Source organism: Engystomops pustulosus, chromosome 1, assembly GCF_040894005.1.
Source record: "Engystomops pustulosus chromosome 1, aEngPut4.maternal, whole genome shotgun sequence".
NCBI classification, from domain to species: Eukaryota; Metazoa; Chordata; class Amphibia; order Anura; family Leptodactylidae; genus Engystomops; species Engystomops pustulosus.
In genome coordinates this window covers 141,603,491-141,629,867 of record NC_092411.1, presented here as the reverse complement: position 1 = coordinate 141,629,867, position 26,377 = coordinate 141,603,491, and the positions used below count along the sequence as shown (strand labels likewise).

Below are 26,377 nucleotides of genomic sequence, written 5' to 3'. Positions count from 1 at the left end.
GTTTTCGTCTGGATAACCTGCTGCTGGAGGGTTTCAGTGCCAGATTAAATTATGTGCGTCTCTAACTTTCAGTGTATATGAATGGAGATATGATACGACCCTAAGCATAAACCTGGAAGTTGGTCATTAGCTTCATTAATACTGCTGTTGTGTGAATCAAACCTTAAAAATAAAACACTTTCTCTGGAAATCCGTTCCAACATACTTTTTAGTTTAGTTTTTTTCCCTGTCAGTATTATATTATTTTTTGCAATTTGTAATCCACTTGTAAATAACTTTTCTCACTGTAGACTATTTGACTTCAAATTGTTTGTTTGAAAAATTACTTTATAGCATTTCCCAGATGGGCAGCAACAATTACCAAGGTCTTTCTATCTTTGAGATTAGTCAAGAGAAGAGTAGGTCCCACTATGGAAGCAACGAGAGTGTACTTATTTTTTTAACTCACTGCTTCTTCATTTTGGAACAGGTTTTGTTAAAAAAAAAAACCCTACCATTGGATTTGATGCATTATGAAGCAAACATACCTTGAGAATGCTGTAGCTACACTGATGTTGGATCATGTCTTATTTAATGCCTGTGCTGAGTGGTTTTGCTGATAAAACAGATATAACATTACGATACTGAAGCTCTGTCGCTTCTATGGCTGCTTCAGCTCTTCACCTAGCACATGAGTTATTCTCTGCAGGAGAGGATGATTTAATCCCTGGGATGTGCCTAAAGGCAGAGTAATCAATTGCTGCACCATCCCCCTGCTGCTGTGTATGAGTGATCCAGCTCAGGTTGATTAGTCATGTCTTGACTAACCTCCATTTGTAATAACTAGCTCTGTGTAATGTGCTTATCTAGGCAGCCAGCCTGACCCAACTTTCCCAAGGTCCTGAATGTTATAATTGTTTTTTTCAGCAAAACCACTCAGCTCTGGGATTAACCAAGATATGATCCTGCATCAGTGTAGCTACAGCATTCTCAAGGTATGTTTACTTCATAATGCATCAAATCAAATGGTAGGTTTCCTTTAAATAATGGCTTAGTATAATTTGTCTTATGGTGTTTTTTACAGTTGCTTTAACCTATTCCAAATGTGAAGACCTTCTAACTACCTGTTATTATTTAAGTATCCTTTCTGTTTTTTCATGGATACAATTTTTTTTACATTTTATAAATACCATTCTGTGGCATGTTAAGGTAGCCATGCAGGATTTTATCATATTATATATAAAATTTAGAGAGGAACTTTGGTTACATCCAGCAATTCAGCAAAGTCACATATTGATTCTTTACATCATTAGAATAAGGAAGGCGGTATTGGACCAGAGCCAGGTTATTTATAAATGTGGAAAGTCCTCATTCTCCAGCTCTGGCAAATGGTTCTCATATTTCCATCAATATTTTAAAAATACCAGCTGTAAACTCCTATGCACACAGCGCTACAGCACAATCTGAAGTCCGGTGCATGGAAGAATTTAGGACAAAATAACCTTATTTGGTAAACATGTGTGTTGTTTCAAACAACTTTTAGTTTGCTGCTGTTCATTTTTATACATTTTTTCAATATCTATTGAACATGAAATTTACATCCTAGTGCCATTGTAATGTAAATCAGTCAAGAGCCAACTGAAATATATCATAACCTTTTTTCTCAAATGCTGAGATCATTTTATTCTTACTTATGAAGTACAATATACAGGAGCAAGATGAATGACAGTACAGTATAACATGCATATTTAATGAATCTTCACCCATTTGGATTACCACAGTGCATTAGCTACTGCTCAAGTAGCAAAACAGTGTTTCTAAATGCCTTCAATAACTGGCTGGCTTCTCTTAGTCTAATATGTGAAGTGCTATGTTTGTCAAGAATGTTACTGAGCCTTTACAGCAATCTAGATTTTCATGATTTACTGATCATGTTGAGTTTGATTTAGGCTAGCTTATCAAACTATAGACTGTACATTTCCTTTATTGCAGTCTAAACTATCTGCTTTGTAATGTAATTCTATAAATGAAACACTTTTGGTGAATGTGTCAGTTTGCTGATGGGTAAAACATTTCACAAATAGTGAAATCTTCAAGAGGCAACCATAATGCTAAAATTATGGAATACTGCCTGTGCCATGCACAACCAAGAGAAGAGAGCAGGAGATCAGGGGGTTAAATGCATGCCTCACGTGCATTTTTATCTACCTTATAAGACGAGTTTTTCAGCACAAAAAAATGTGCTTAAAATCCTCACCTCGTCTTATACACGAGTCAATACAGCAATACAAAACTTTTATACTCACTCTCTGGCGGCCCCCGATGCGCAGCGCTGCTCCCCGCCCGATGTCAGCGCTGCTACTCTTCTGGCTTCCGCGCCTGTCTTATTTCTTCGGTAACATCCTGCAGGGCGCATGTTTCCTCTCGGCCGGCAGACGCATACAATGACGCGGCCGTTGCTGACGTCATACTATGCGCCAGAAGAGGAGCCGTGCTGACATCGGGGAGCCGCGCTGCGCATCGGCCAGAGGGTTAATATATAAGTTTTTTTTTTTTAGTGTTGGGCTGGCTGTATACTACTGGGGCCATGCTGGGCTGGCCCTTTACTACTGGGGGCAGGCTGGGCTGGCTGTATACTACAGGGGGCAGGCTGGGCTGGCTGTATACTACAGGGGGCAGGCTGGGCTGGCTGTATACTACTGGGGGCATGCTGGGCTGGCTGTATACTACTGGGGGCATGCTGGGCTGGCTGTATACTACAGTGGGCAGGCTGGGCTGGCTGTATACTACTGGGGGCAAGCTGGGCTGGCTGTATACTACTGGGAGCATGCTGGACTGGCTGCATACTACAGGGGGCAGGCTAGGCTGGATGTATACTACAGGGGGCAGGCTGGGGTGGCTGTATACTACAGGCGGCAGGCTGGGCTGGCTGTATACTACAGGGGGCAGGCTATATACTACTGGGGCTTGCTGGCTACATACTAGGGGGGGTCTGTGACCAATGCATTTCCCATCCTCGGCTTATACTCGAGTCAATAGGTTTTCCCAGTTTTTGGTGGTAAAATTAGGGGTCTCGGCTTATACTCGGATCAGCTTATACTCAAGTATATACGGTAGGTGTATAGCAGAAGAGTTTGGGTTTTTAGAGCACTGGGCTGACTTTCCATGGGGGTAAAGGATATTTTCTATGGATACCTTGTACCTAAATGGAATGGCGTAAGGGGTAAGATCCTAGTGGGGTAGAGAACAAAAACTAACAAAAGGGGCAGACGGGAGAGAGAGGGGCAAACTACATTGGTGAGTAGAGAAGTGGACTGTGAGAGAGCGATCCATGAGTTAGAAAATGGTAGTGAAGACATATGTGCCCATAAAATTAGAATAAAGTAAATGTATATGGGATAGTTTCATGGGACTGTTTGTAGTAGATTTTAGAAATAGTGATGCTTGTTTGGATCATATAATTTCTTATTTTTTTCTTTTTCTTGTTTTTTTTAAAAAGACTTTATTTTCAAAAAGCATACACCACCTCAGGGAAGTACATAGTACAATCATAGATATCAGGCACTAGTATAAAAGGTGCAGCACAGGATAAAGTACCTCAAACAGTAAAGCAAATAAGGAATAAGAGCAAACCTGATAAAAAGGCACCCTTTCCGTAAGGCAGTGGATACAGATTCCCCCGACAACCAGCACAATACCACACCTCCCAACTTTTGCGGAGGAGAAAGAGGGACAAAATGGCGGCCTAGCCATGCCCCCTAACCACACCCCCTGGCCACGCCACTGCTCATACCTCCAACGCATCCACTGACACCAATGTATATATATATATATATATATAAATACATATATATATATTTATATATATACACTCACCGTCCACTTTATTAGGTACACCTGTCCAACTGCTCGTTAACACTTAATTTGTAATCAGCCAATCACATGACATGCATTTAGGCATGTAGACATGGTCAAGACAATCTCCTGCAGTTCAAACCGAGCATCAGTATGGGGAAGAAAGGTGATTTGAGTGCATTTGAACGTGGCATGGTTGTTGGTGCCAGAAGGGCTGGTCTGAGTATTTCAGAAACTGCTGATCTACTGGGATTTTCATGCACAACCATCTCTAGGGTTTACAGAGAATGGTCCGAAAAAGAAAAAACATCCAGTGAGAGGCAGTTCTGTGTCGGCGGAAATGCCTTGTTGATGCCAGAGGTCAGAGGAGAATGGGCAGACTGGTTCGAGCTGATAGAAAGGCAACAGTGACTCAAATTGCCACCCGTTACAACCAAGGTAGGCAGAAGAGCATCTCTGAATGCACAGTACGTTGAACTTTGAGGCAGATGGGCTACAGCAGCAGAAGACCACACCGGGTGCCACTCCTTTCAGCTAAGAACAGGAAACTGAGGATACAATTTGCACAAGCTCATCGAAATTGGACAGTAGAAGATTGGAAAAACGTTGCCTGGTCTGATGAGTCTTGATGGTAGGGTCAGAATTTGGCGTCAACAACATGAAAGCATGGATCCATCCTGCCTTGTATCAACGGTTCAGGCTGGTGGTAGTGGTGTCATGGTGTGGGGAATATTTTCTTGGCACTCTTTGGGCCCCTTGGTACCAATTGAGCATCGTTGCAACACCACAGCCTACCTGAGTATTGTTGCTGACCATGTCCATCCCTTTATGACCACAATGTACCCAACATCTGATGGCTACTTTTAGCAGGATAATGCGTCATGTCATAAAGCTGGAATTATGTCAGACTGGTTTCTTGAACATGACAATGAGTTCACTGTACTCAAATGGCCTCCACAGTCACCAGATCTCAATCCAATAGAGCATCTTTGGGATGTGGTGGAACGGGAGATTCGCATCATGGATGTGCAGCCGACAAATCTGCGGCAACTGTGTGATGCCATCATGTCAATATGGACCAAAATCTCTGAGGAAGGCTTCCAGCACCTTGTTGAATCTATGCCACGGAAAATTGAGGCAGTTCTGAAGGCAAAAGGGGGTCCAACCCGTTACTAGCATGGTGTACCTAATAATGTGGCCGGTGAGTTTATATGCTGATTAACCCCACTGGCACCAATGTATATTTATGTATATAATTGGGGGGCATATTCCACTCCCCCTAGACAACGAGCGTGTCCCCCCCTAGACAGCGAGCATGTCCCCCCCTAGACAACGAGCATGCCCCCCCCCTAGATAACAAGCATGTCCCCCCCTAGACAACGAGTATGTCCCCCCCAGACAACGAGCATGTCCCCCCCTAGACAACGAGCATGCCCCCCCTAGACAACGAGCATGCCCCCCTTAGACAACGAGCATGCCCCCCCATGGTTGCGTGCCATTTTTTGTGTGTTTGTGTTATTTGTGTCTTCCAGGACCGTACCTGCTGTGGACTACTTCGGATTCGAAGGATTACATCGATGACCGACATTATAACAAATAAAATGGTCAACGAGGGTGTGTCTGCATTCTTTGTTCAATTAAACTTATATTTGTTAAAAACGGTGTGATTTATTTTTTTGCGACACTCTTCATAGTTTGCCATAGTAGTGGTGCCGGCTAGATGACGGTGCTCATTACTAAGGGCTGGCCTTAGTGTTTGTCTTAATTTTTTTGGCAAATTCCCACTAACGCCCATACCATTACCCTGGTACCCACCGCCACCAGGGGTGCCGGGAAGAGCCGGGTACAAACCAGTACCTGACCGTCTATAGATGGTCAGGTAGTGGAGCGGCTGCAGGCTGTTATTGTTGCGCTGGAATAGCCCCCTAACAGTGGGCTATCCCAGCACAGTAATGGCAGGCTGCTGCTGCTTTTTTGTAGCTGGCTGATTTGAACAATAGGGGGCACCCCATGCTGTTTTTTCTTCAAGTTTTTGACAAAAATATGCGTGGGTTCCCCCCTTAAAAGGGGGCTCCCAGGCTGGAAAAACAGAATGGGGTGCCCCCTATTGTTCAAATCAGCCAGATACAAAAGAGCAGCAGCAGCCTGCTATTACTGAGCTGGGATAGCCCACTGTTAGGGGGCTATTCCAGCGCAACAATAACAGCCTGCAGCCGCCCCACTACCTGACCATCTATAGACGGTCAGGTACTGGTTTGTACCCGGCTCTTTCCGGCACCCCTGGTGGCGGTGGGTACCAGGGTAATGGTATGGGCGTTAGTGTGAATTTGCCAAAAAAATTAAGACAAACACTACGGCCAGCCCTTAGTAATGAGCACCGTCATCTAGCCGGCACTACTACTATGGCAAACTATGAAGAGTGTCACAAAAAAATAAATCACACCGTTTTTAACAAATATAAGTTTAATTGAACAAAGAACGCAGACACACCCTCGTTGACCATTTTATTTGTTAGAAATGTTGGTCATCGACGTAATCCTTCGAATCCGAAGTAGTCCACAGCATGCACGGTCCTGGAAGACACAAATAACACACACTGTGGCGGATGCACTGAATTATTGTGACATGCACCCGCTCAATAAGATGTCCCCAAAATGGTATTAATGTAAGTGTCATCTCATACCACAAAAACGACACCTTAAAGAGGACCTGTCACCCAGAAATTCGGCACTAGATGTCACTAAAGTAATCAGCTCCTAGTGCTAAACCAAACGCAGCGGTGTTACACAGAAACCTCTGATAACGCTAACTAACACTGCCGCGCTGTACACTACAAATGCCGGACCGCTCTCAAAGTGGCGAATTCATGAGGGGGTGGGATTGTGGGCGGTGACTGCTGCATGACACGCGGCAGTCACCGCCCGCCTATGGAACGAGCGGGGCAGTCAGGGGAAGAGGGACCGCCCCCTCATGAATACGTCGGACCCCTTTGAGAGCGGTCTGGCGTTTCTAGGGTACAGCGCAGCGGTGTTTGTTAGTGTTATCAGAGGTTTCCTGTAACGCTGTCAGTATAGCACCGCTGCATCTGTCTTAGCACTAGGAGCTGCTTACTTTAGTAACATCGTTGGGCGCGTTCACACGGTGCGTTTTGCCTGCGTTTTCATTGCGTTTGAAATGCATTACAACAGCTGAGGAGAGGCGATTTGCCTAATTACATTACTGTTTACGCTTGTTAACGCATGCGTTGACATTGCGTTTAGAGTGCGTTCTGTAAATGGAAACGTTAACAGTAATGTAATTAGGCAAATCGCCTCTCCTCAGCTGATGTAATGCATTTCAAACACAATGAAAACGCAGGGCATAACGCACCGTGTGATCACGCCCTCCTAGTGCTGTTTTTCAGGGTGACAGGTCCTCTTTACACAGCTCCGCACACCGAAGTATAGAAAAGTTATTGGCCTCAAAGTATGGCAAAATTAAGAAATTTTTTTCTACAAAAGATTTACATTTTTAAAAAAAATCTAAAAAACAATAATTCTTCTATAAATGTGGTGTCTCTGTGATTGTACCGACCAAAGAATAAAGCAGAGGTGTCATGTGGAGCGCAGTGAAATCTGTAGAAACAGGGCACAAAAGAAAATGGCGCAAATGTGTTTTTTCACCAATATCGCTGCATTTGGATTTTTTCCCCACTTACCTGTACACGGCCCGGAATATATAATACCGTTACTAGAGAGGACACTTGGTTACACAGAAAACAAGCCGCACACAGCTCTGCACATGGAAAAATAAGAAGTTATGGAAGATTGAAAGTGGGGAATGAAAACAGAAAAACAGAAACGCAAAAATAAATAAGGGCCTGGTGGTTAAGGGGTTAAGTCACATCTAGTAAAATAAAAGCAGAATAGCAGGCACTGGGGGGGGGGTCCTATTTGGCAGGGGGTCTATGAGAGTTAAAGTATTTAACACTTGAGCTGCCTATGCAGACAGCAGTCACAAATACCTGACACCATGGCTCCCGGGCTGTGAGAGGGGGGAGGAGGGGGAGGGGGCAGGGAGCTGATATACACTTACAGATAAGACGATCCTCAGAGGCTGCTGCTGGGAGACGTTCAGTGCAGCCTGTGCTCCATTCATAGAACATCCCTAGGGGAGGACACTGGGCTCTGATTGGTCCCTGGGCTGGGGGCGTTGATGGGGGAGGTGCCGGGCTGTGCAGGAGATTCCATGGACCTGAACACAGCAGGAAGACGGAGGAGGCGCTGGGGGCGGGACACGGAGCCGGGACAACCACAGGTAGTGCGGGGGAGGGAGGGACTAATCGGGACTTTATCTTAGCTGCCCGTTCCAGCGGGACAGGGGTTAAAAACCGGGACTGTCACGCTGAAATCGGGACGGTTGGGAGGTATGCAATACACATATGGAAGCTATTCATTCTCCACATTTGAGGCAGTCAGGGAAGCCAACCATACATCCCAAATCATTGAGAATCGATTTGGAGTACCTCTGGCAGCAAAGGAGAGCTAATAAACTGGAAGATCCACAGTGATCTGAGAGATCCATTTTGCTAGGGAGGGGGGAGCTTATGAGGTTTCCAATTCAGCAAGATCGCCTTCCTACCATAGAATATAATTAAACAAAGAAGAGCCCTTTCAAATTTAGTCTGAAGAATATTCCTAACCAGACCTAGAAGACACACCTAAGGGGAGCAAACACAAAGGAGACCCAAACGCTCATTAATGTGGGAATGAATGTCCATCCTATAATCCTGAATGGATGGGCATTCCCAGACCATGTGTAAAAAGGTACCAGTACTATCTCCACATCTAGTACACAAATCTGAGGGAAGCCTGCGCATCTGACGAAGACGCTGAAGGGTACTCCATGTAGCTATTTAACCTGTGTATAGTTTCTAACAATACAGAACATGTTCAAATTGTTAATGTTCAAGAAGAACTTCAAGGGAACTGTGATCAAAACATAATATAATGACTTTGGTCCTAAACTTTTAAAAGCAAATGCTGGCTGGGAAAGCAAAAAAAATTTTAATTTTGGGTTGCACTTCAGGATATAGACTGGGTAAAACTACTGTCACATATTGATACTAATGTTAAGGGTACATTCACGCGTTCAGTTTTTCAGATGCAGTTTTCAAAGCCAAAAGCAGGTGTGGATCATAATAAATGAGCACTTACTACTAAGGGTTCATTCAGATGGCTGTCTGGGGGGATGTACATGCGGCCGAAGATCCACCTGAACGGCAACAACCAATTGTTCCGGAGAGATAATATGCTGAGGAAGCGGCTCTTCTCCAACGGAGGCACGGGTAAGGGCATCAGTTTTGATATTTTTCTCCGCAGGTCGAAAGTGGATTAAGAGGTTGAAGATTGAGAAGAAAAGTGACCAACGGCTTGCCTGGGTTTAAGACATTGTGCTGTATGGAGATACAAGAGATTCTTGTATACTCTATCCCCAATAGAGTAATTTCTCTCTGCGGGAGAAAAAGTTTCCGAAAAGAATCCGCACGTCAGTATTCGTCCCTTAGGCCCTTTCTGGTTGAGCACCGCCCCAGCACCTACGGAGGATGCATCCACTTCAAGAAGAAAGGGCTTCTCCATGTCAGGCCTAGCGAGAACAGGAGCTGAGGCAAAGGCAGACTTTAACTTTGAAAAGGCCTCTTCAGCCGCCGAAGGCCAGAGGAGTGGATTGGCCCCCTTCTTGTTGAGTGCCACGATGGAAGACACCAGAGTACAGTAATGTGGGATTAACTGCCAGTAATAGTTCGCGAAGCTGAGGAACCTCTGAATGTCTCGTAGACCTTCTGGACGCAGCCACTGCAGAACTGCATACAGTTTAGCAGGATCCATCTGCAGACCTTTGTGGGAGATAATGTAATTGAGGAATGGAAGGCTTTCTTGGTGGAACTGACACTTCTCGAGTTTGGCGTAGAGACGATTAGCCCGTAGGCAGCCAAAGACTTGCCATACGTGAAATGGCAAGTGGCATCACAAGGCACTCAAAATGTCCATCTCGGGTGTTAAATGCTGTCTTCCATTCGTCACCCTTGCAGATCTGAATGAGGTTGTAGGCCCCACGAAGGTCCAGCTTGGAGAAAATATTGGAGCCACGCAGGCGGTCACAGCTCTGTGATTAACGGCAGAGGGTGGCGGTTTTTAACCGTGATCTTGTTAAGTCTGCGATAATCAATGCAAGGACAAGGGAGCCATCCTTCTCGGTCACAAAAAAGATCCCTGCACCAGCAGGAGAGGAGGGCTTATGTATAAACTCTCTCTGCAGGTTCTCTTTAACATACTCCGACATGGCAGTGGTCTCTGGCATGGAGAGAGGGTACACCCGACCTCAGGGAGGAGAGATACCCGGCATCAGCTCTATAGGGATGTCGTAGGGACGATGTGGCGGAAATGTCTCTGCCTGATTCTTGGAGAACATGTCAGTAAAGTCCCGGTGTCAGTAAACACGTTGGTAGGCCTCCCCAAAAGACTTGGGAATCATGGAGGAGGCCAAGACGGGTACTGGTAGAGACGCCACCAAGCAGCGGGACTGACACTCTGGACTCCAACAAAGAATTTCCCCCGTCATCCAGTTGAGAACAGGTGCATGGAGCTGCAACCACAGAAGACCCAGCAGGAGAGACGAGGTAGAGCGTGGCAGCATGGACATAAGGACATAAGGACAGCCTCTCATTATGCAAAACACAGACCTGCATATCATGATGGCTCAGTGGCTAGCATTACAGCCTTGCAGCACTGGGGACCTGGGTTCAAGTCCCAGGGTCAACATCTGCAAAGAGTTTGTATGTTTGTGTGGGGTTCCTCTGGGTCCTCCGGTTTCCTCCTACACTCCAAAACATACTGGTAGGTTGATTAGATTGTGAGACCCATTGGGGACAGGGACCGATTTGGCAAGCTCTGTGTAGTGCTATATAAATAAAGGAATTGTTATTATTATATATCCTGTTTATTTTTATATTGACAGCATTGTACCGAAAATCATGAAACCGAAAATTAGACTATGTTGTCAAACCAATCACAACAAAAGAAAATAAAAAAAGAAAGCCTGTTTACATTGCATCACAAGCATCAACAAAGGCTAATAATAGTTTAGGTCTTTTAATGTAACATTAATCTCCATTTTCACTGGAAATTTGTGAGATGTACTAATCTCAGGTACAATATGAATGGCCATTAATGGTGCATGTACATTTTAATTTTACAGGATATGTCAGTATATTACAAATGAGATTTTAATTGCATGTCACGAGAATCAGAAATGGAACAGTAGCACAGTCCGGCTATTGTTCCGGATTTCTTCCTTTGATAAGATTATGTGAAATATTCCATGTAATTAAGTGGAAAGCAGGAGAGCATTAGCGCACTCATCGCCTCCTCCTCCCTCCATCTATCCAGTGCTTACACTGAACCTTTTTATCTGTTGTTCAAATGGTTGTGCATTGGATCCAGCTATGTGGATACTGTTGATAACAGCATCGAGATCATCACAAGACTTAATTTTAGAGGGGATAAAAAATGAGAAAAGAATGGAAAATTTATTTTGTTTTGCATAGCTAAGTATTTTGAAAAGAGGCCATCTGTAGTGATCCAGTTAAGTGGTTGATGCAATATAGGGTATTTAAATAGATTATAATCCTATTACAGAGATTTGGAGATGTTGTACCATATGTTCCACTGGGATTGTATTTCTTATAGCAGTGAGCAATTTGGAAAGGTTGAGTAAGCCAATATAGGAGGAATCACATTCCAAAATAATATAGAAATATCATACACATATTACACATGGAACTTGTGCTGCTACTTCTTTTGTAGCATATGCAGTACACATTTTAGAGTTAAATAAAGAGATATCTTCACCAGGTCACTACTACTGTCTGGAAATAAGCCATCATATTTTTCTTATCTAGAGAACCCGTTGAGCAGCCAGCGGGTAAGTCATCGACACTGGTTTAGGTTAGCATTAGTAGAGCAAATTTAGCAGACTAGTTTCTATAGTTTTGTGACATGGATGCCCAAGTTATTCCCACTACTGGTTAAGCAGAGGGCAACTGAGGAATATGTATTATATGAATTTCATGAATTGGAATTCATGGAATTCTTGGGTGAATTGGTACTACAAAAATACTACATGTCCTGTGGCATAGCATCAGAGTGGGCATCATGAGTGGGCCCCATAGCATCAGAGATTTCACTGAATGTCTGCTATCTATATAGGGTATAAACTTACCTATAGAAGTGGAGATCATTTCATTGCTGTCTCTCTTCATGATTGTGGCTCCTCCAGCTCCTCCAGGGTTCAGCCAAACTTAGATATTAAGGTGAAATGCCACCTCAAAATCTGCTTCAAATAATGGAGTGGATATTATTGTCTGATTTCCTCTATTGGACATGTAAGTAATTGTAATTACTCGTTCTACTGTATGGGAATATTTATAGAACATAGGTATGGGACCCTCTTTGTAATGCTGTTATTACTGCTCTGCTACTGTTATTTGTACCTTACTATTGCACATACACGTAAAACCATGTGGAGACAGGCTGCTAAGATCTGGCACAAATCAGGGACCTAAGGGTGGTCAAAGCTTCCTGCTTCAGCACTAATAACATGAGCATTGTACATCCAAATCTAATTCTATTTAAATTTTTGTTTAACTGAGGTGAAAGCAGGATAAGAATAACATGGTAGCAACAAAAGTCCTGAAACACAGAGTGCTGCAGGCAATACTGTGTCTCATCTTCTAGTTGATCTTATTAACATTTATTAATACTGATTAACTGCAAGCTTTATTTTATATCTTTGTTGTGCCTGAGGTTTCTTCCGGATATCGTGTCACTAATTCTTTACAGATGGATTCTTTTATAAAATATTAGTCTGTGTCTTGAGATAATATATCAGACTGCTTTCTTCTAAAGAGCTATAACCCGACACTTTACATTTTGGGTTGTCTCACAGTAGCCATTACTCCAAAAGTCTAGGAAAAGCTAACAGTGGATATTATTGTACTGATGGACCTTTCGTAACTTGTTACACAAACACAGCTATTTCTACAAATATTGTACAGAGTTTAACAGTACAAAAAATTGGAGGTCCATTGGATTCACACTCATTTTTTACATCAGATAAAATGTATCTTTCAGTGCTTTTTGTGGTTGTTTTTCCTACTATTATGGTCGCTGATGTTAACAGTATCTAGTGACTTGCTTTACAACAGCCTAGATAGCAGTAACCTGGATGCAGTTTTTCTTAAACATAATCAAATCTATCTACATTTGGAATTTCCTTTATGTCCCAGATCAATGAATAAAGGGGGAGGTGTCATTTAAAAACCAAGCCCGAAAGAACACATAGAATATTAAATTGTTCCCATTAGGAAGTACTATTTGTACAGAAGCAAACAAGCCTTCATGTGTCGATGTAAATGAAAAAATAATAAAGTTCCAGCTTTTGGAAGAAGGGGAGTAAAAAGAGCCTGTTTGACTGTATGCTGTTTAGTTTCCTCTAATAGTTTCCTGTGGAGCATTCATGGCTGTTAACTGAGAATGTTTGGTGTATAATCTAGAAGACACCTTCTGTATATGGATAAGCTCCATATAACCATACATCCTAGTTTTAATTGTAATATAAACGTTAATTCATTTTTAAGGTCATGTGTCATCGGTTTTATTTTGATTGCTGCACAGAAAACCCTTACAGAATTGCTATTTGTCAGGCTATTAAACCTAGTGGCCAAAGTGAAAATTGCTGAAAATAGTACTTTATATTAAATATAAATGGTAACATTGAAAAATGTCCATGTGTTCTTTTTCTGTCACATTGAAATAAATCAAGTGTGGAACATAATGGCCCATATTTATCAAAAACAGTGCCTCTGAACTAGGTGAAATTTGCCTGTGGAGTGTGCAGTGTGTGACAGATCCAGGAATTGTGGCACTCGTTCTTTAGGAATCTGGCGCTCCTTGCAGGGGTGCAGGGGCCTTAATAAATGTGGGCCAATGTGTGAGAACATGCTACTCCTCCTCTTTTTTCACTGCACTCCTGGTTTGGACAACAAAAACTGCCTCAGAAAACCTGTACATGGGAACACTTGGTAAATGAAAAGAACATAGATGCCAGCTCACCCCTCCTGTGAAGTGTCGACTCCGGCACGGACCACCCCTCTGCTGGGGCAAAACTCTCATGAAGCGAAAAAGTAAACGGTCCAGCCAGTCTCCAAACACCAGGTATCTTTATTGAAGGTTACATCAAAAATAAAATCCACTCAGACAGATGGTCACAAAGGCCTACGCGTTTCAGGCAGACAACCTGCCCTTAGTCATGGCTGACATGCACTGTTTAAAACTCACATATATATAGTGATACAAACAATTAAGTATTCAACAGTAACGCCCCACAGGTGGAGCTACGTTATATCCGGTGCCGCCCCTAGGTCAGACAGCAAATATAGCGGAACCCATATAACATGATCTGAACAATAATAATAGTTAACATCAATAGTACCTGATTAGTACAGCAATAGTAGCATTAGTAAAACGGAAAACACTCTTTAAGTTATATGAAAACTCCAATAATTGCCGTTCGGCTGGGTCATGTGATGCGTGTCAGCTGACACATCCAAATCACATGGTCTACAGTCATGTGACCAGCTGACAGTCGCATAGCAACGGACAGCTACATCAAATACCGGGCATCGGAATAGCATATCTTGCAGAGGTTGCATCACAACGGGGCTTGGAGAGGCCTTCTATCGGCATCGCAGCGGAGGCCCACAGAGAACCGCACGAGGATGAAGGCCCCGGCGGTCACCGGAAGGGACCACGCGGCGTGGCCGATAAGGCTCCCCCACATCATGTTACAGGTCTGGAATAAAAAAATTGTAAGTGAAATAAAATAAAAACAGTGCATATACAAAGATAATTAAAAAACTGTGGCTAAGTCAACATCATGCAAAACAGTATAAGATATAAATATTAATCTTGATGTTAGTAGAGGAACGTGACCAAGCTATCAATACATAGCAAAGAGAGAGGTGTAACCCGGGCTAGTAGTGGTACATTAATTCCCTTTTAATATTTAAACCTTGTGGGGAGGACGTGCTCAAGGTAAAGATCCAATACGCCTCTCTGTTGGCCAGACGGGCTCCAATGTTCCCCCCCCTGATATTACTATGAACTTTCTCTATAGCATATGCACTTAGTGTGTGGGTATCACCATTATGTACCCTGACAAAATGCTGTGATGCTCCGGATAGGTTACGGCCTATGGGGTTCAAAATATCGTGTAAATGTTCTGAGAATCTAACTTTAAATTTACGGGTAGTATGTCCCACATACATTAGATTGCATATATTGCACTGTATAATGTACACGACATTTGTCGAGTTACAGTTCAAAAGTTTCCTGATGGGAAACTTTTTTTCACCATCGCTGGAAAAGAAGTGTTTCTTTTTGTGGGTCACAAATTTACACGTCAAACAACGAGATGCACCACATTTATAAAAGCCCTGTGTAGACAACCAGGTTGGAGTCACCGTGGTGGAAAAGAGGGAAGGAGACAAAATGTTAGCTAGACTTTGCCCTCTTCTGCAGACAATTCTGCATCTGTCATCTAGAATCCTTTCCAACGTGGGATCAGTTTTAAGTAGGGGCAGATGTTGGTGGACTATGTTGGAAATGGCCTTAAATTGTGGGCTATACTGCAGAACCAACGTTGGAACAGGGGCAAGGTTTCGATTTTTGTTTGAAGTAGGTTGTTGTGGATACAAAAGGCTTCGTCTGTCCCTATTGATAACCTGGCCACAGGCTCTGTTCAATGTCCATTTAGGGTACCCTCTATTTCTAAGTCTGTTGCAGACACTCTTTGCCTCCGCATGAAATGTAGTGTCATTAGTACAGGGCTTTTATAAATGTGGTGCATCTCGTTGTTTGACGTGTAAATTTGTGACCCACAAAAAGAAACACTTCTTTTCCAGCGATGGTGAAAAAAAGTTTCCCGTCAGGAAACTTTTGAACTGTAACTCGACAAATGTCGTGTACATTATACAGTGCAATATATGCAATCTAATGTATGTGGGACATACTACCCGTAAATTTAAAGTTAGATTCTCAGAACATTTACACGATATTTTGAACCCCATAGGCCGTAACCTATCCGGAGCATCACAGCATTTTGTCAGGGTACATAATGGTGATACCCACACACTAAGTGCATATGCTATAGAGAAGGTTCATAGTAATATCAGGGGGGGGGAACATTGGAGCCCGTCTGGCCAACAGAGAGGCGTATTGGATCTTTACCTTGAGCACGTCCTCCCCACAAGGTTTAAATATTAAAAGGGAATTAATGTACCACTACTAGCCCGGGTTACACCTCTCTCTTTGCTATGTATTGATAGCTTGGTCACGTTCCTCTACTAACATCAAGATTAATATTTATATCTTATACTGTTTTGCATGATGTTGACTTAGCCACAGTTTTTTAATTATCTTTGTATATGCACTGTTTTTATTTTATTTCACTTACAATTTTTTTATTCCAGACCTGTAACATGATGTGGGGGAGCCTTATCGGCCACGCCGCGTGGTCCCTTCCGGTGACCGCCGGGGCCTTCATCCTCGTGCGGTTCTCTGTGGGCCTCCGCTGCGATGCCGATAGAAGGCCTCTCCAAGCCCCGTTGTGATGCAACCTCTGCAAGATATGCTATTCCGATGCCCGGTATTTGATGTAGCTGTCCGTTGCTATGCGACTGTCAGCTGGTCACATGACTGTAGACCATGTGATTTGGATGTGTCAGCTGACACGCATCACATGACCCAGCCGAACGGCAATTATTGGAGTTTTCATATAACTTAAAGAGTGTTTTCCGTTTTACTAATGCTACTATTGCTGTACTAATCAGGTACTATTGATGTTAACTATTATTATTGTTCAGATCATGTTATATGGGTTCCGCTATATTTGCTGTCTGACCTAGGGGCGGCACCGGATATAACGTAGCTCCATCTGTGGGGCGTTACTGTTGAATACTTAATTGTTTGTATCACTATATATATGTGAGTTTTAAACAGTGCATGTCAGCCATGACTAAGGGCAGGTTGTCTGCCTGAAACGCGTAGGCCTTTGTGACCATCTGTCTGAGTGGATTTTATTTTTGATGTAACCTTCAATAAAGATACCTGGTGTTTGGAGACTGGCTGGACCGTTTACTTTTTCGCTACATGGGAACACTGCCTAAGAAGGCTACTAATTTATGTTATAGAATGGACCTTACGGTGAGCTGAACATCCCTGCCACCTCTTTGCAGATTATATATATATATATATATATATATATATATATATATATATATATATATATTATACAATGGCACAAAATATATGACAACTGATTATCTATACAAATATGTAATAAAATTAATCATTAGATGTTTTTAAATCTACATCTTTAAATGGAAGGTGCCACCAGAAAGCTACGTATTTCTAACCAAGTTTACTATACTAAGAAAATTATAGATGTTGTCCAACAAAATACATGTATAACTACCTATGAAAGAAAGAAGATATGGACCAATAAACATTATTCATTAATAGTTAATAATCACAATTTATTAGTTCATGATAAAAATACATAAAATTCAACACTGACCTGTACAGACTGACCTATCTCCAGTCTCCCCCAAGTGTCATATGGGTCACTCACAATAAAAGAGTAAACAAACATGAATAACAACAAAGTATACTATCTGATATGCTGACTAAAAAACAAACTACCTTTAAAGCTTAAAATTCTTAACACAAACACCAATCCTAAGGTTTAGGGACATAAAAAAACATAGAGAACTCCATCCAACAATAGTAAAGTCACAGTGTAAGTTGTGACAATGGCTTTTAAATCTGGTTTATCTTCTTCAGACCCTTTTTTACTTTAGCATTCATGGTTTTCACTCCCCCAAAAGTGAAACTTTTTTATTTTTCAATTCACAGATGCAGATGAGGTCTTGTTAACTTCTAGACCAAGTGTAGTGCCTGACGGCATTAATTCGTTTATTTTATCAAGCAGTGTATAACATCTGTTCCTGTTTGGGCTTCAGCACCATCCTCTGTCTGTGAAGTATGGATAAGTGTGATTTTGTTACATTCTGTCCTTGCTAGTTTGAACACTGTTTGACTTCTTTCCTGGTCGTCTTAAATGATTCCTGTGGGTTTTGCACTGATTTGCAAACAGTTACCGGAAGTTAAGTTGAATTTGACGGAATCTTCCACCACTCACACTTCTGCTTTGCTGGTCTGCTTTGCGTGGATGTCAGGAAATTGATCCAATCACATCCAGGGCTGGAACTCTGACATATCATTAATGATTTATATGTTATTTCCACTTTGAATGCTCTAAATTTTCTTTGGAGCTAGCTGGCATTTATCTGGTCTTCTGTATTTTGGACTTCTTGACCCTTTGTCTGTTATTGCATCGATTCTGTTCTGCATTGTTCTCCTGGTTTTTATTGCCCAGTCTTTGTCTCCATGTTTGCTTTTTAGCTCAAGAAAGGAACATAGGCCAGTTTTCACTGCCACTTATGGTATGATGGGCAATTAGATAGGGACAGCTGGGAAAGGGGGTTTAACTCTTAGGCTCACTGTCCTTGTGTGTCCTTCCAGTATAACCAAGCCATCCCCTTACAGCTGCAATGTACTGCGTTTAAATTGACAAAAAAGACTCCCGTTGACATCCAGCATAGGGGTGTGTGGCAATTGGAGCCAGGAGGGCAGTAAACATGCATCATGACTACATACTATTGCAGTTTATTATATGAGTGATAAAACCATTTCCCCAGAAAGCATTAAAAAGAGATAAAAATAAATATATTGGGAATATTGAATCTGAAAACACAGAGTCTATTAAAATAGAAAAATAATTATCAATGTGATGAACGCTGTAATTAAAAAAAGGAAGTCCACATGTTTTTCTCAGCATTTCATCTCAGTTGTATAGCTGGCAAAGTCAGCTTCTCAGCAAAAAAATTACTCCTTTACATGTGCATGTATAAAAACATTATGGATGTCAAAATATTGCACAATGAAATTGTTTTTAAAATATTTACTTTTTTTAAAAGACAGATAATGATAATATTTATAGATTTGACATCTCCATGATCAAATTGACCCTTATAAGGTTCTGTAAAAGTTTGTGGTTGTCTCAAATTGCCTAGGATATGCAGAGGCAAGCAGGCAGGGCTGTTGGGGGGCTGGATATTTATGGTACACTATCATATCTGTTGTCCCTAAGTTCTATGTTCCAATTACAATGTCTGCGTCCTTTTTCTGCTCTTTCTCCTCCAGTTTGCATTGTATGAAAGTATTTAGAAGTGCATCTATTTCCGAAAGATGAGAAACTGCTTATAAGGTAATTTGCCATTCCTTTTGCGATTTTTCAACTTTTAACACACACAGCAGCGTGAATACAACTATATGTTTATTAGGAGATCTGCTACTGTACTTTAGGTAGAAAAAAACATTTAAACATTATTTAAATGAAGCACATGTGCTTCCAGGGCTGCCATGAAATTTCACCTTACAGTGGATGGGGGAGCAAACTGTAGAAGCAAGGAGGCAGTTAGAAGTGCTTCGTAGGCATGTAATAGCCATAGCCCTGGAGTGGCCACTCAAAGCAATTGTGCTTTGTTTACATTAAGCTGAAACTTAATTTTATACCTAAAGTTCAGGAACAGAACTCCATATAAACATATAGTTGTACTTATATTATAGTTAATATTTAATAAATCGCAAAAGGAATCGTAGACTTCCTTTAAATAAGAAACAAAGGCAGGGTAAAAAGAAGGACACTGACATATTTCTTTAACTTTATTACAAATTGTATTATTATCATCACTTTTGATTTATAAAATTTTGTCAAAAGTTTATTTATGCTTTAACCCCTTGTGCATGAACAAATGTGGATGCACATGTGGCTTAAATGTAAAAGAGCAAATTTATATTGAAACGTAATAATCTGGGGAAGGGGCCAGGGCTAAGGTGGTAGCCCACCTCAAATACATATTCCGCAAATGCACATCATCATTATTTAAAATGTTTTTAATTTTATACAAAGCACGTGTATTTTGGGGCAGATTTATATTTCATGGCGACCAATCACAGCTCCCCTTTAAAATATTCATGAGCACTGGTAAAATGAAAGCTGAGCTGTGATAGGTTGCCGTGGGCAACTACAAATATTCTGACTTTCAGCTTGATAAATCTGCCCCTTTATGTTTGCTAGTATAATAAATACTTTGTAATAGAAAAAAATTACCTGGCTTATCTGCTCCATGGATGTGTTCTACTTCCACTCACTTTTACAGGATACTAAGGACGTTGAGTGAGAAAATGCAAGAGAGATCTTATCTCTGTGTGTATGGAGCCCAAATATTTTTTTTGTGAAGCCTGTAGTTCTTGTATGGATTATTTCCAACACAGAATATTGTGGTGCTGGTTCGATATTACAGCAGAGGAGAGGCGCTGGGGAGCAGTTTTAATGCATTTATCAAAGAACATATCAGTTTGAGGAGACTCTAACAGTCTCTGACCAGATCCTGGAATATAAATGGCTACACAGCTCTCCAGGACCCCTACCTTGGAATGTCTGTTGCTCTTGCCTCGGAGCATCCATACACCAGCGGGACTTCCTAAAGCAACAATACGTTCAGCAGGTGTGCATTCTATTTTTGTTTAAAAATTACTGGTAGGTTCCTTTTAAATAGATCCTGTCACTTCTTCTTAAGTTTTAATTAATACTAATATTTGCTTTAAATAACAACAGTAATTTTTTGTAGATAACTCCGCTTTGTGACTTTCCTCTATCCCTTTTGAAAATTAATGAATAGATTGACAACTGTGTATTACCATAACCATTTTGTAAAAGGGGCATGTGTGACACTAGCAGCAGTGGTTAGACTGGGTCAAATTGTGTACGGAAACACTCACTTTATTCAATCTAATAACAAGTTAATAATCAGTTTATGAAAAATACAATGATGACATTGTACAAAGATCAGAGCTCTTTTTACAGATCTTTATAAACTATGTAAACTTAAAAGTTTTGGCACCTTTTTCCGGAGTAAACTAAGCCAACATAGGGAGTGCAAAGTGAGACTTCACAGTTTCAATCTGCACCATATTTCTCTTTCAACACTTGGATAAATGTGGTAAAGTTTAGTACTGTTCTTTGAACTTTTAAACAATTTGATAAATCAATCTCTGGTTTCTTCTCGGCTAGGCCAGTGCCAGCATGCAGTGCAAATAGCAAATATTTGGGATGGAAACTCATAAAATTAAAAGAGCATTGCTTATCTCTTTTTACAATCACATGTCACCAGGCTAGACAGTGAGGAGCCGGGTGATACGCAAACTCTGTAGCGAGTTGCGGAACTTCCTTGCTGCCTAGCAACCCACAGTGTAGTGTGGCTGGCTGACCACACAATCGCAAGAATTGTCTGCCACGGTCAGCGCAAACAGGAGGTAGAGGCGTGACTGCAGAAATAGATTTTTTCTATTTGAACTAGACTCATGGCGGAGTGGTTTCCCAAAGGTAGGGGGGAAACCACTCCTCACTGGCCACTCCCAGGGGACAAGGGACTAGGTTCTGCAGCGAACTAAGTAAAGTTTGATCTAACTTATCTTTTTTTTCTAAAATACCCAGTATTTACTATATAAAACATCTTGTCAGTGTGAACTCTATACTCTATAGGGAACATTGGGGAGCCACAAAAGGGCTCCTGGTGACAGGTTCCCTCTAAAGGAATAATAGGGGCATGCTTCTGTTTGCTATGATGACCACCATATATGATGGCCACTTAAATTCCACTTTGCTGAAGACCACCCATCAATTTACTTCTATCAATTTTACACTTGTAAAATAAACTTAAAATTAATGTTCTCATCTTTTTGACAGCTGAAGGCAATGTCAAACAATCATAATTAACATAAAATTCCAAAGGATTGTCATAAGGCTTTAAAAGTGGTCACCCTTAAAAAACACACAAGGTATTCAGAAGAGCATCTCTGAACGCACAGTACGTCGAACTTTGAGGCAGATGGGCTACAGCAGCAGAAGACCACACCGGGTGCCACTCCTTTCATCTAAGAACAGGAAACTGAGGCTACAATTTGCACAAGCTCATCGAAATTGGACAGTAGAAGATTGGAAAAACATTGCCTGGTCTGATGAGTCTTGATTTCTGTTTCGACATTCGGATGGTAGGGTCAGAATTTGGCGTCAACAACATGAAAGCATGGATCCATCCTGCCTTGTATCAACGGTTCAGGCTGGTGGTGGTGGTGTCATGGTGTGGGGAATATTTTCTTGGCACTCTTTGGGCCCCTTGGTACCAATTGAGCATCGTTGCAATGCCGCAGCCTACCTGAGTATTGTTGCTGACCATGTCTATCCCTTTATGACCACAATGTACCCAACATCTGATGGCTACTTTCAGCAGGATAATGCGTCATGTCATAAAGCTGGAATCATCTCAGACTGGTTTCTTGAACATATATATAGTGTAGATGGGATGTAAGTGTAATTTTTTTATATTCATTGGGAAATATTAAAGGAAACCTACCACTTGTAGTGGCAGGTTTCCGATGGAAATACCGGGCACCAGCTCAGGGTGAGCTGGTGCCGGAGCTTATTTTAGTTAGTGTTTTAAAACCGCGGTATCACGGTTTAAAACACTTTTTAAACGTTATAGCCGGCACAGGCAGGTACGCGCTCGGCGCTTACCGTGCACGCGGCTCTCATTCACTTCCTATGTAGCCGCGTGCACGGTAAGCGCCGAGCGCGTACCTGCCTGCGCCGGCTATAACGTTTAAAAAGTGTTTTAAACCGCGATACCGCGGTTTAAAACACTAACTAAAATAAGCTCCGGCACCAGCTCACCCTGAGCTGGTGCCCGGTATTTCCATCGGAAACCTGCCACTACAAGTGGTAGGTTTCCTTTAAGGTGTGTTTCTAAATATTTATTACTGGAACGCTTGGTCTATTCTCGACTAACCCGCTATCTCTCAGCTAACTCCCTCCTTGACCCCCTACAATCTGGTTTCCGCTCTATGTATTCCACTGAAACTGCTCTTTCTAAAGTCTCCAATGATCTCCTCACTGCAAAATCCAAAGCTCGGCAGCGTTCGATACTGTGGACCACCAGCTCCTCCTCAGGATGCTTCAGTCCATTGGCCTAAAGGACACTGCACTCTCTTGGTTTTCTTCCTATCTCTTTGACCGCACTTTCAGTGTCTCCTTTTCTGGATCTTTCTCTTCTCATCTTCCTCTCAGTGTCGGGGTTCCTCAGGGATCAGTCCTAGGCCCTCTCCTCTTCTCTCTCTATAGTGCCCCCATTGGACAAACCATCAGCAGATTTGGTTTCCAGTATCATCTTTATGCTGATGACACCCAGCTATATACTTCTGCACGTGACATCACCCCTGCCTTAATCCAGAACACTAGTGATTGTCTCTCTGCTGTCTCTAACATCATGTCATCTATCTTCTTGAAACTTAATCTTTCTAAGACTGAACTTCTTGTCTTTCCACCATCTACTAACCAAACCACCCCTGACCTCTCCATCTCGGTCTGTGGGATCACTATAGCACCGAGGCAGCAGGCCCGCTGTCTTGGGGTTGTGCTGGACTCTGACCTTTCCTTTTCACCTTATATTCGATCTCTTGCTCGCTCTTGCCATATGCATCTCAGAAACATCTCCAGAATCCGTCCGTTTCTGACATTTGAAACTTCTAAAATGCTAATTGTTGCACTTATTCACTCTCGACTAGACTACTGTAACTCCCTACTAATCGGTCTTCCACTCTCTAAACTCTCTCCTCTTCAATCTATTCTTAATGCAGCAGCCAGGCTCGTCTTTCAGGCCAAACGCTACACGGATGCCTCCAGTTTGTGCCAATCACTGCACTGGCTACCTGTCTCCTTCCGTATTCACTTTAAAATAATAACCCTCATCCACAAAGCTCTGAATAATGCTGCACCTCCCTATCTCTCTTCTCTCATTTCAGTCTATCGCCCTTCCCGTGCTCTTCGATCTGCCAGTGACATTAGATTAATCTCTACCTTAATTCGAACCTCCCATGCACGTATACAGGACTTCTCCCGAGTTGCACCAATTCTCTGGAATGCCCTTCCCCAGACTCTGAGACTAATACCCACCCTCCAAAGCTTCAAACGTGCTCTTAAAACCCATCTCTTTAGGCAAGTCTATCACACTCGCTAACTGCATGAAATGTCAACTCTCCCTTTACTAATCCATCCTATCTCCCATCTGTTATCTGGCAAACAGCTGATATATACCAAGCTCCAGGCTTCTCTGCAGTCTTTTTCACCTAGTACCCTGTAAATAAGATGGCGGCTGATGGCTGGTTCAAGCAGCAACATCGTTGTTTAGTAAATGATTTATTAAATTATTTTATATTGTTCTCTTATAAAGAATGGCTGGACCATTATACAACCTCTTGTGTCACCCCCTCATCCTCATAGTCTGTAAGCTCTTGTGAGCAGGGCCCTCAATCCTATTGTTCCATATGACTGTTTGTTCTTTGAAATGTAATATAGTTGTATATGTCCCCTATGATTTGTAAAGCGCTACGGAATTTGATGGCACTATATAAATAAAGATTATTATTATTATTATTATTATTCATAACATCCAGTTGAAGATTAAATTAAATTAAATGGCTATGCCCTTACAAGCATACTCCTTTAAGGCACTGTCATGGAGCCAGCAAACAAAGTGTGTCTTCACCATCATTAATGATTGCAGATTGTATTTTATAGTTGTTATTTCACTATTGAAATTAATAGGAACTCCAATTCTAAACTTATAATGGTATCTAAGTGACCCATTACATATCGGTTCTCTTTCTCATCCCCTCATCCCTCACAACAAAAGTCCTAACAAAAATATAGACTGCCATTCGGCCTGTTGTTGTGAATTTGTTTTATCTAAACAGATGAATAAAATTGGAATTTTTATGAATCTCCTCAGTTGCTGGATTAATTCTTTATTCAACATTTAAAAGGTGGCATCTCAACATGGAACATCTCAAGACAGCTTGAAAGATCAGCCAACTGTATCGACACATATACATTTTGCATATCTTTTAATTAAAACTTCCTCAAAAACAAGGTAAAGGGCATCCACCACTAGAATGAAGGACTGTATGCAGATGAGCCTGATGGGCTCTAGGCTCCATATGTGTTAATGGAGTCTGGAGCCCCTCAGGCCATTTGCATACAATCCTTCAGCCTGGTGGTAGATGTCCTTTGAAGAAGTTGCTACTTAACGAATGTCCCCTGTTATGCATTTAACAGATTAGGGAAAAAACTAAACTCTTTAAAGAAGACCTTTTTACCAAAGCCACAGTTATGGGTGGGAGATTTATTGTGCCTTTTCTTAATGCCAGGTTCCCTTTAAGGAGAATTTTCCATTAAAGTCTACCAATACAGGCTTGTGGATACTTAAAGGCCACACCATCTCCATTGGGGATTCTGGGAAGGAAAGATTAATACATTCTTTGTATTTCTCTTAGCTACCCTGTAGGACATATCCCTTCACACTGGATATGACTTTCAGGAAGCATAGCAAACCAGTATATGCATTCCATAAAGAACAGACTCCTAACTGGTAACAGCACTGTTTCAATCAGCTCATCAGCACAGTGTAGGGGACTGGATAAAAGGGAATTTTCCATTAAAGATTACCTTTGCAGACATATGGAGACTTAAGGGCCATGCATGCACCACTGTGAATATAATAAGAGACAAGAATATCATATTCGGGTTGAAGTAATTACCATCTTCACCATTAATGTGCCCTACATTCCATCCAAGGACAATAAGGTGGAAAAACACAACTTCAAAGAACAAACAGTTCAATATTACTTTTAGTGACAATACTCCTCAGGCCACAGCCCATAAAGATCTCCACAAGTTGACATCTGCACACATTGCCAGATCCTGTTCCTAAGTTAATATTAAATATTCATGTGCATTGCACACAAGTGCTGCTATTTTTGTCTGTAGAAATTAAAATATGAATTTTGCCTTAAAGTGAAAAGCTGTCAGGTTTTTCTGATGTCTTGTTTTAGCTTTATGTTTTTGACAAATTCTTTTTAAGAAAGATGATGTGCAAAAGCGACTTACCTTTTGATAATATTTGGATATACAAATTAATGTAATGTGTTTATTACACAAATTTAGTGTATGGATATTTTTTTGCATTTAATACATCTATTAATTGATTTTTACATGCTTTAAAACACTAGAAAATCTTTCATAAAGGTGATCTAGTATTAACATTAATTTCCAAACCTGGCAGTTCTGGTACTTTTTAAACTCTCTCTAGCACCTCTCCTTTGGTATTGATTGTGCCATTATTCTGGGCACTTAGAGGAAACCTATCATTTGATTTGATGCAGTATGAAGCAAACATACCTTGAGAATTCTGTAGCTACACTGATGC

The 26,377-nt window shown here is 41.6% G+C and overlaps 1 protein-coding gene across 5 annotated transcripts in view; it reads left to right on the top strand.

Annotated features, from left to right (window-relative positions):
- The window catches only part of FRMPD1 (FERM and PDZ domain containing 1), a 100,718-nt gene that overhangs the window by 23,169 nt on the left and 51,172 nt on the right, over positions 1-26,377 (top strand). Inside the window, exon 2 of one of the 5 annotated variants that reach the window (XM_072154921.1) lies at positions 907-974. The exons of 3 other annotated variants lie outside the window; for them this stretch is intronic. The gene's annotated coding sequence lies outside the window, so the exon portion shown is untranslated. Of the gene's footprint in view, positions 1-906; positions 1,008-26,377 lie in introns of all 5 variants that reach the window. One more of the 5 variants, XM_072154922.1, reaches the window with a different exon arrangement.